At 40.3% G+C, this 11134-nt stretch overlaps 1 long non-coding RNA gene across 1 annotated transcript; it reads right to left on the bottom strand.

Moving 5' to 3' along the window:
• Positions 1-9400: 9400 nt before the first annotated feature.
• Positions 9401-10479, bottom strand: LOC121883500. The gene is made up of 2 exons (XR_006092228.1): positions 10337-10479; positions 9401-9756 (listed from the first exon to the last, which is right to left on the bottom strand). It is a non-coding gene; the product is annotated as an uncharacterized LOC121883500 (long non-coding RNA).
• Between the last annotated feature and the right edge of the window lie 655 nt (positions 10480-11134).

Genomic DNA, 11134 nt, shown 5'->3' with positions numbered 1-11134 from the left:
GCAGAGTGATCAGTGCAGGACAACCGCCTGCCAAAAACAGAAGAAGGCCTAATTTTGAATGGGAAATATGAAACAAAATGTAACATGTTTTTTCTAACCTGATTTTTAAACTCACTCAGATATTTTAGGTTTATAATGTACATTCATAGCAAAAGTAACCTTTACTTAAGTAGATATAGCAATACCACTATTTAAAATATCAGTCTTACAAAGGTATTGTCACTAAAAAATGCATTTAAAGTCCTTGCCATGCAGACAAATAGCCTCTCCCGGAGATATATTACAATATATTACATGGGTAGTTTATTCAGCGGTTCTCAAATTGGGGGGCGGGATCCTCTAGAGGGGCATAGAGCCGTTGCGAATGAGGCAGGCATGACCGGGGAGGAAACTGTGCAGTGCATCCTAAGTTGAATGAGTCTAATTTTTAAAGGAACAATAACTAAACAAGAGGGTTTTTTGCTTCCAAAAGGATAGGACAGGAAATGTTTCAGACACACTAGTTTACTCAATAAGAAAGCATCCTATTGTATAAGCTGACCATGTGTTTTTGTATGCAAAGTAACAAGTAACTATAGCTGCTAATGGAGAACCACTTAAATGTAGTGCAATGAAAGTATAAAATAGTGGGAAATAGACACAAAAATAACAGTCAAGTATCTAAATATTGTATTAAAGTGCAGCACTTAACTAAATGCACATAGTTTCATTGCACAACTGTTAATGTACAATAACAACAACAATACCAGAAGGCGTCTTTCGTAAGTGAAAAGTCTGCTGTGCTGTAATGTTGGTTTTCTATAACATGGAGATCCAGTGGGGAGTCAGGAAGTTCATGCTGATGCAAAGAGGAACATGGAAGTGCTTCAGGCTGTCTGCAGGCACACACTATGACCTCAGCAAATGTATTAGTTAATCCTATAATAGATGCTACCAAGAGCGCATGGTGACATCCTCTGGCCACTACAGTGAGCAGAATTTAGTCCAAATTTGGGACTTTGCTTGAATTATCTACTATATATAAATATATTTTACTACTGTGTACAAACTTCATGTAATTACACTAATGCTGCACCATCCTCGCCGCCACCAGCCTGTTGTGTTTACATGTCTAGAAAACATTTATTTTGCTGGCAAAGCTCTTTAATGTAAACACCGTGAACGGGAATGGAAACAATTACACGTCTCGGACATGCCCCCAGTGATCGGTGTAAGACTCTGTTCTAAACACACTGGAAGGCATAAATATTCATAAGAGCCAGGGGAGAGGCCGGATTAGATGCTGGTATAAATGAGATTCAAGGGGCTCCTTTATGTTTGAGTCATGATGGAGGAAATGCATGTAGCTATATTCAGCTGCTGGTCGAGATACTGTACAGAAGTTCATATTATATTACACGCTGGCTCCGGTTATGAAAATCTAAGTTAGCCAATTTTGACTATTTTCATCAAAACCAGATTTGTGAATGAGATAGTTTTGCATTGGTAAACTCTGGTTTCATACAGTACAGGGTTATACTGTACCAGTGTGTAGGTGTCTCTCCATTAGGGTGGTGGGATCGTGTCAAAATAAGTTTTTGGATGTCTGGTAGTGATTAGCAAGGTCCTTAAACTGTCCCAGGTTGTGAAAACATTTGAAAACACTTTTCATTTCCTTAGCTTGAACTGAAGAGCATCCTGATTCTCACTCTCGTTCACACACACACACACACACACACACAGAGTAGTCTTCCCATGAAGGTAAATGATCCCTCTCTCTCCCACAGAAGTCCAGTGGAGCAGACCTACGTTACTGCGGCCTCTGGGGTCATATAGAGGAGGTCAGAGAGTTAAACAGCTCTGAGCCTGGTGCGCACAACTACTGTGTCCCACAGTTTATCTCCACCGAACCTATTGAATATCACGAGAGGGGGGAAAACATCCCTCTGTTTACCGTTGCATCCAGAGGTAAGAGAAGCTGTTTTCAGGGGGGAGAGATTGTGGGTGTGAGTTTTGGGTTCCGGCGCAGGTTAAAGAAAGGTCGAGGTTAAAGGTCTGTGTGCTGGATGTCTTTACACACATTTTATTTACATTAAACTGCAGCTGACACCTCAGTAATGTAACCATAATGCAAACTTGCACGTTCTTATATACATACACAAATATTACACTTTATGTAGCTCATAAAATGTACACATCGTAATATTTTTTATAGTTTTTTTTAACATTTGTTTAACATGCGTTACTCAATACTGAGTTCATGTTCTAAAATTTCTAAACAGTTAGCAAAACAGAGGTCAATGTTGACTAAACTGTGGATCATTTTCATTGTTTTGGCACAAAGAAATTTCATAGATGTCTGAATGTTTGTTATTACTTGTGACATTTTTGTTTTTATTGTCCTGTGTAAACAGTGCACCTGTACAAAAGAGAAAATCCCTGCTGTCATCGGACCACCCCGTTTAAATAACGGTTGAATGAATGAAAATGCATCCAATGACCAAAATCTTTCAACATTTATAAACTGTTTTCTAACTCAAACTCAACCACCACCAGACCTCTGTGTATTTACAGTCCATTTTTCACATGCTTACATACTATTGTCAAAACTGTTAAATATACGTTGAAAAACCAAACCATAATACAAACTTACTGGTAATTAGACAGACATTTTTTCTTTCTTTCTAAAAAGAAAGAGAGAAATAAAAATACATAAACTCCTCACTGGTTCATACAAAACCTCATTTAATCCCTTGATGACCTGAAAGAGGGCAGATGAGGTTAATCCAGAACATTTTTTAAATGTGTTATTCAACTTTATTCTACATTCCTCAAGCCTGTAGAGGAATTATTTTCCCTCATGGAGGTGGGAGGTTTATGACCACCAGCAACATGATCACATGTTCCTCTTGGACGCAATGAATGCTGAATATCTGGCGAGAGTGCCGGAAGTAGGGGGTCTAAGAGGCCATCGCCCCCCCACTTTACCCTCCTCCCACATTATTTCTTAAGTTGCAAATCACTGTATTTCTTTTTTTTTCTGATTTATTGTTAAATATGGATTTGGGGAATGGCTGCTCACATCACAAGGACAATGTTAACATTCCTATCGCCAGCTTGCTGTTACTCAGATGTAGAAGTGTTACTGTCCTGTAAACTTGTAGTTTTGGCTAATTGAACAAAAAAGTTTCTATTTAATTCCAAAAGCACTAATTAGCTGCTTTGTGTTTGGAATTATACTGCTACCCGGTGCTGCAAGCAAGCTATAGTTACTCCGCGAAAATTTAGTGAGAGTCTCCGGTCTGTCTACAACTACACACACACACACACACATACACACACATACACAGTTTTTGGCCCCTGCACTTCTGAAATGAATCCGGGGCCCCTAATGTCTGGACAAAGTATCTGCAGAGGATTGCAGGAATGGATCAGACAAGCTAAAAGATTATTTCCCAGGTGTATTACAGGAGAGGACATGTGATGTGGATGAGAAGACAACATTGTTTAGCACTGCTCTGTTTCTACATCTTTATCTCCCCTATACATGTACATATAGTGAATATGTATAGTTTTTTACTGCATTACAGGTATAATTTTAGTTTCATTTTGTGCTCTTGGAATTACTCAACACACAAAAAATGCATATTGCATCATTTCTAATTAATTTCTGACATATAAACTGTAAGGTTGCACAATCCATGCAATAAAGAAGTGTTGTTCTTTTTTTTCTTCTTTTTTTGTCATGGGATTTTCTTCTAAAACAAAGACAATAGTGATATATATTGTAACCTGTTGTTAATGTTTTTCCAGCTCATTGTGTACTGAGTGACAAAGTGTTGTTTTTGGGAGACAGACTTTGACAGTTTTCTGGAACAAGAGTTGATCCTGAGATATGGATGAAGTGTTTGGGTTGTATTTGTACATTCTGGATGTGAGATTAAATGTTGTACCGAGCTGAGTGCCGGTGAAGAGAACTGAAAAAATGAACTCAGTAAAGAGAAATGTGTTAGCGTTCGCCAAAAAACTGTAATGAGGTGTAATGATTTTCCCCCTTGCATACTGTACATGAGTATTCCTTGTCTCAACCTCATTACGACTGCTGCTGTGTAGCTTTACTTGGGTATAGGCTGACAATTAGCACATCATACTTTACATTATATATATTTTCAATTTGTGCAGTTTTTTTTTACTGTAATTTATTGTAATGTACTGTAACTTGTTGTGAATGTTTAATAATACCAAATACTGTTCTGCCATTATAAATGTTTTACAGTATGTTTTTAGCTGTGACATATTATCTGCTTTTGGAGTGACCCTGTAACTCCCTGTGGGGATCATTAAGTTCCCGTTTGAGCTGATGTTGTACACTGTTTGACATGGTATCAGTGGGATGTATGGGGGAACTGGAACCCCCCGGCTTGCACCAGAAATGGGGAAATGGGTGGCTGAGTGGATGGAGGTGGAGGTGTTAAAGTGCTTGGGGCAGACAGTCTCCAGTCCTCGGGTCCAGGTGGGGGCAGTGGGAGTTTCTGAGCAGGTTCTCATGTTCAGGAAAAGAGCAGGGCAGGCAGGGGCGCAGGATCTGTGCAATTACCCTATTTGGGTTACAGGGGAGCTATTTATTTGCGCGGTTTGACATGTTTCTGTCGACCAGGGGAGCTTTGCAGTATGGAAAACCGATAACACTGAAGTGTATTTATTTATTCTGCAGGCAAGGCAGCCAAACAGAACAAGGCAGGGGAGAGGATATGAGGAAGTTAGAGGGTACACAGAGACAACTGAGTGAGTGTTTCTAAAAGAGTTGGGCCTTCAGGTTTTGTCCCAGCATGCTATGCGCCGAGTCCTGTGGAGTTGTGGGTGGTAGAGAGGACACGTCCTCCATCTGCCAGTACAACTTCCCAGACCACAACACGATCCTGGCAACTGACCAACGGTGACATCGTTTATGTTTTAACTCGTGGTTCAGCACACAATTACAAAATCATCTGCACATTCACTCCTTTTTTAAAGGGTACTTTTCATGCTTTTTGTGATTTTTATACTATAATGAAGTCGCATGTCCATGTTAAACAGCTTGAGGAAAACCAGGGCTTCAGCCTCCTCTGATTGCCTTACTTGCAAAGTTACCTCTACTTCTTCCTCCTAGTGATGACATCAGATTGTTCGTGCATGCCCACAGACGGCCGTCCGTCGGTAGTCTTTGTTACTAACATCCGTGTGTTGTTCAACTCGTTGTCCACTCTTACATTTTGGATGTATATGAGAAGTTTCCATTTTGAGTAAAGAACGAGGAAAAAGAAGTGAAATGGTAATACTACTGTTTGTTTACGTAGCCTCCCGAGCTGCCAGAAGTTGGCTGAAGGGGAGCTGGACAATCAGAACAGAGTGGGGTCATCAGAAGGAGAGCTTAAAGTGACTAAAGAGCTTCAGGCTGAGGCTGAATATAAAAATATGTATAAATAAAAATAAGTATTTTTTGTAAATTAAGAATATATAGACCTGGAAATGTGCATGATACCTCAGCATTAACAAAGGCCTATTATCATTCTAGTCCTTTCACCTTTAATTGCGACACTACAGATCCCCTCTGTTTGTCTTAATTAAGTTCTGGTTTGATGTACTTTTGGTGGCAGGGAATCAAGAAGTGAAGAATCAAAACATGAGTGCTTGATCCAAAGAAAGCAGGCCTCCGCGGTGTTAGATATTTTGCCTATGAGAACACTTTAATCCAAAGCACACAGACCAGTATGGGAAACATACACACACATCAGCGAGCTATTGGCAGCTTACTGACATAACATCTCATGATTTCTGGGGGAAGTTCAAACAGATTTTGAGACGTCACTGCCACTTGTAGCTGCTGACAGGCAAAGTTGCCCGCAGCAGTTTAAAATACCATGTTGTTGATTTTACTGTCAGCACAACATCCTCAGCCTCCCTCCCTCCACTCATGTGTGACTGTGTGTGCGTATGTGTGTTTTCACTCTACGATTCCCCGGTCTTTCCCTCCTCTCTCCTCTCTAATACAACCACATAAATAAAATCAATCCAGAACAAATTATATCATGGAATAAGTGACCATTCCCGTCATTATCACCATCGTTGTCATCATCCATCCCATCTATCTTTTTTCTTCTTTCTCTTCTTCTCCTTTATTTGACTCTTTCTCAAACACACACACACACACACACAGACATGTGCTTCTCACAGAGGGCTAATGTTGACCATGTGTATATCTGGCAGCTATTTTAAACTCAAAACCTTTGCCCTTGAACTGTACTTAGACCATTCCTGGGTAAACACAGCTAATCCAGCACTCACACAGACACAGAGGATATGGAATCAATACAACAAAGTGCTGGTATTATTCTCCGATATTATGGGCTTTTTAAATTCATAATTCACTCTATTTATAGTATTTTCACTGGTCAGGAGAGCGGGTCATGCCTCTCATGGTGAGAACGACGGACTGCTGTGCATTCCACGGCATGTCAGGCATAAAAGTGGCTTGAAGGATAAAGTCAAGCATGACCACTGCATCCAGATCCTGCAGAGATGCCCTCCTGATGATTCTCAACACTAGATTACTGCTAGATTACAGGTGGACTACCCGCTGAGCAGCATGACCGGATATGAAATGCTTCATTCCTGCATCATACGTGTCATTCCAAAGATAGTTTCAAGCCTTACTGCTCTTCTGCTGATAGAGGGGAACCTGACATTGAGGAGCAACAGAGTCCTTCCCCTTTGATATTGTTCCTTCTTTTAGTGTGTGTGTATATACAGCCTGGTCGCCAGAATAAAACGTTGGCATTGTACGTTTCTGCAAACCACAGAAATGTTGAATATCTACGTTTCAACAAGTGAAATACGTAGCATATTAACATTTCAACAATACATATCATATCAAAATGTCAACAAAACGTATCATCTCAGCATTCCTACAAAACGTATTATACCAACGTTTCCAAAATATGTATCATCTCAACATTTCTAAAGTGACGTAGTTCACATGTGATCTATATGAGTTGATTCCTATATAGGAGGAGGAAGGGCAAGTGGATGGTTAGTAAGTTTGTTGGCAGCAAGTTGGAAATCAGCAGAGAACACGGTTCGAGACCACCTGGAAACCAAAACCAATGTCCAATGAGAAAAATGGCTTTTTTTTAGTGAGACATCAGCCGTTTCTATTTTATTTTTAATTTTTATTTTAAGCCAAACCATGATCTTTCCTTAACCCTAACCATGTGGTCTTTGTGCCTAAACCTAACCAGACCTTAACCACAGCGTTGTCACACCATAAAACATCATTATTCAATGGGTAGAAATGTTGATATGATACGTAATTCACATGTCGAAACGTGTATATATACACAACGTTTCTGTGGTTTGCAGAAACGTTCAACGCCAACGTTTTCCTCTGGCGACAGGGTTGGTATATATGCATATGTGTGTGCGTGTGTTTGTCTAAATGCAGGCCTGCAGTGCTGCTGGTTAAACCAGTTCTATGTGGTGACTAATGAAAAAGTTGTACATGACTGGTTGTCTGACGGGAGTTGAAGTTGTTTGTCAAGGCACTTTGTCACCCGTAGAGTCATTAGGTGCTTATGATGCTGACGGTGACTCAGAAGTATGATTGATTATTCCTCATAGCGAAAATCAACTGCAGTCTGGCTATGTTTAAAAAATATGAAGTGGTTTTAGAATCGTTGTTTGATTGCATCGCTGGTTCACTGCTGCAGGCCAGCCTTTATCTCAACATCATTCTTCTGCTGTGGCAGGAGATGTCTTACATGTGTTACCGGCTTCTGTCTCGACCTTGTAGGATCTTCATCATACTCAGTTTTTCTTGGTTTATTCTCGACTGTTTACACATCTTTCTCTACAGGGGGGGTTAATCTGCTGCTTTGGAGATGAAAGGTGTCACAATTCAGATTTTTTTATTTCATCCAGCTGTGTGTTTGCATCTCCTGCAACAAATGTAGAACCTTTTTTTTTCTATCCGTGAGTCATTTCAGGAATGTTTATGATAAACCCTAAATTTACATTCCAGTCCTCATTTGACTGATACTGATTAATGGCTCTTCACTTTTTTCTAAACAGCAAGCCTTGTCAGCTGTGTTTTCTTGTCAGTGTGAGATTTTTATCTAGTACAATCATAACAATAGCTCAGGCCTGTGGCATCTATTAGGTTCAGCATCATTCATTGTTAGTACTGCAAAGTCTACAATTATTTACTTTTCTTTTATAGGAGAGAGTTGAGAGCTGTGTTATCTGTTTTAGTAGGACTCAAAAACTATCTCTGTCTGTTTTTTGTTTTATGGAAATGTAATAGTAATGACACTCATGTTTTCTAATAATAAAAAAAACAACAAAAAAGTGACATTCAGTCTTATATGTACGTATTTTCCATTCTCATCTGCACCACATGGGATTATACTACAATATTGGATCCTGAGGCGTACAGCCCACAGTGGGTTTGAATGTATTTCACTGCTCAAATTAGAGTTTATCAGCAGCATCATTGTGTCTGGTAAAATATTTAACAATTGTCCTCCTTTAGGTGCAAAAACAACAGCTTGGGTGAGCTGAAGAAATTGAAAAAGACTAAACAGTTATGTGAGGAGAAGCTAAAATAAGTCACAATGTGAATGTTTACACGATAACGTGCAAAAATTTTATGTTTGAAACAAAAAAACATAGACACAACTTAGCTATCTTGCACACGTGTGACTTTTTAATCTAATGTGAGCAACGATTTGGAAATAAACATTAAATTATGTAGTATTATTGTCAGCCAGGGTCAGAGCAGAGCCTCTGTTTGCAATAACCAATCACTGAAATTAGTCGTTCTATTAACACAAAGTCACTATTTGACAAATGAGCTGAGGGAATGAAGGAGTATTGGAAACCAGTTGAGAAGTGAAGTTTTATTTACAGTTCTACTCTCTTCACCTCCTGTAGGTAGAAGGGGAACATTTTCATCAAGGTGATTCATCACGAGTGAGATGTCCTATACTTTCTTATCTGATGTTATTTGGGTCGAGGTCTCTGCCCTGCTCCGGCAGCCTCGGTGCCCTGCCCCGTGATGGATAGCGCGGAGGTGCAGTGATTGTGATTCACAGCCTCTCTGAAACAAACCTCCTGCTCCTCCAGGCGCCAGGAACCCACAGTGTCGGAGGGTCGGATATGTGGCATTAGCTATGTTCTTTGATACGTGGTGTAACACAACCTCTCGTTACTCATACAGGAGTTTTATTGCAAATGTGAATGAGGCTCAGAATGGCCCTGAGCTCAAAATTGCTCAGTGTCACATCTGTGAAGGCTTGGCAAGTTTTTTAAACTCTGACTGATAAAGCAAATAAGGTTGGGTGAGTGCAGTTTGGCTACAAATGAAGCACTGTTCTTTCAAGGCGTGTAATGTCTGTTGTTGTCGTTTATTTTCACACCCATTTTTGCTCAATACACTTATGCTGACTTATTTGTTTTTCCATCACTTGAAATAGGTGAGCATGACCTTGACTCCGCCGTGCTGATCTGGGTAACCAATAGGGAGGGGGGATCAGGGTGTGCTGAGCCCGGGTGGCCTCAGAAGTGGGACAGCAGTTAGATTAACAACTTGAGAAGATTTGTTTATGAAAGTCGGGAAGAGAGTTTCTCTCTTGGCTTTGTGAGGGCGCAGAGGCCCTAATTTGTCTGGTTAATGCTGCTAATCCTGCTCCTGGAGATCGTCCGGGGTCTGCCTGCCTCCCTGCTGTAATGCCTTCCAGGCTGCTGTCAGAGGGAGGAGAAAATTATTTTTATTAATCTGTTTTTGAAGGCTCACAAGGTTCTGCTGTAGAGGGCTATCAGAGTGAATGATGATCAAGCCAAGACAATAGGTTTAGGACGCTCATTAGAGTCCATCTTCCACACACAAACACACACACACATATACACATCCAGCTCTTAACACCATCACCCCAAGCAATACACATATGCACAGACAAAAAAAAAATCATATGCACAAGCACAATTTTTCATAGCTGACTGTGAGAAATTTTCTGTCAGTATTTGATCACAAATGGTTAAAAACCCAAGGGAAAAAAAGAGTATTAGACTATTTTCATTTCATGCCTTTGTTTTGGAGAAAGCAGCCAGTTTCTATTACAGTCTTCTGTTTCTGTTTAAACTGAGCCAGGCAGCCGCCCAAGACTCAACAGAACGAACAAAAAAAAAAAAAAGAAAAGCAAGAAAACAAGACTCTCAGTTGGCAGCACCATCTATTGTGAAGCCGTATGTCTTTGTGAAAAACTATCTCGGCGTAGCTCCTTCTGTGTAATCCATATAATAAGCTCGCTTTGGGTCTAAATACCTGATGCCGCACAATAGTACAGTTCTGCTCGGGGTGTAATTGTCTGCAAGTCTGTTTACTGTGGCCGGCCTCAGTGTGGAGCTCAGCTTGCAGACAGTCCAACTTCGTTACCAAATAATAGATTTTATGACTGGTGCGTTCCGTTGTTTAATTTCCGCTGATTGAAACACACTGCTGTCAGCGCTCTGGATGGATTAGCAGTATTATGACTAAGGCAGCTGCTTGATGGACATGCTTACAAAGAGGATTGCTGCTGAACACTCTGACTGCGATGATGATGATGGCTGATTATCTCGATTTAAACTACTGTATCATCCCCTCGAGTCGCATGCAGCCCCCTCATCAAGTTTCTGTATATATCAACCGCTGTTTTGCTTGCTTTACAATATACCTTGGACATTTGTTGACTGACATAATCAAAAGATGTTTCTGATTTGCTCAGCTACCTCCCTCCCAGCTGTCTCCTCTCTCTCCTCCGATCCCCTTATGCATTCACTTTTCCTCACAGGAAGTGATTTATTGTCAAAAACATTCCAACTACACACTGATCCATCCCAACAGATCCTACGCTTTTATTTCTCCCATTTTCTTGTCTCCTTTCTTCTTCTTCTTCTTCTTCCTCTTCTGGCTTCATCCTCTGTTTATGCAGGCTCATCATGTAGTCTCATCTGCTCCGGTCTCTCTGTGGCTATGACGACGCGGCGCTGCTTTATTTGTGATTCCGTTATTTATTTGTTCCCCTTTTTTTGGTTGATTGTATACTTATACTTTTGTTTGTTTTCTCTTTCACTGGAATGT

The sequence above is a fragment of the Thunnus maccoyii genome, chromosome 18 (genome assembly GCF_910596095.1).
Source record: "Thunnus maccoyii chromosome 18, fThuMac1.1, whole genome shotgun sequence".
NCBI lineage: Eukaryota > Metazoa > Chordata > Actinopteri > Scombriformes > Scombridae > Thunnus > Thunnus maccoyii.
Note: the sequence above shows the minus strand (reverse complement) of the source record. Positions and strands in the feature narration are given on the sequence as shown.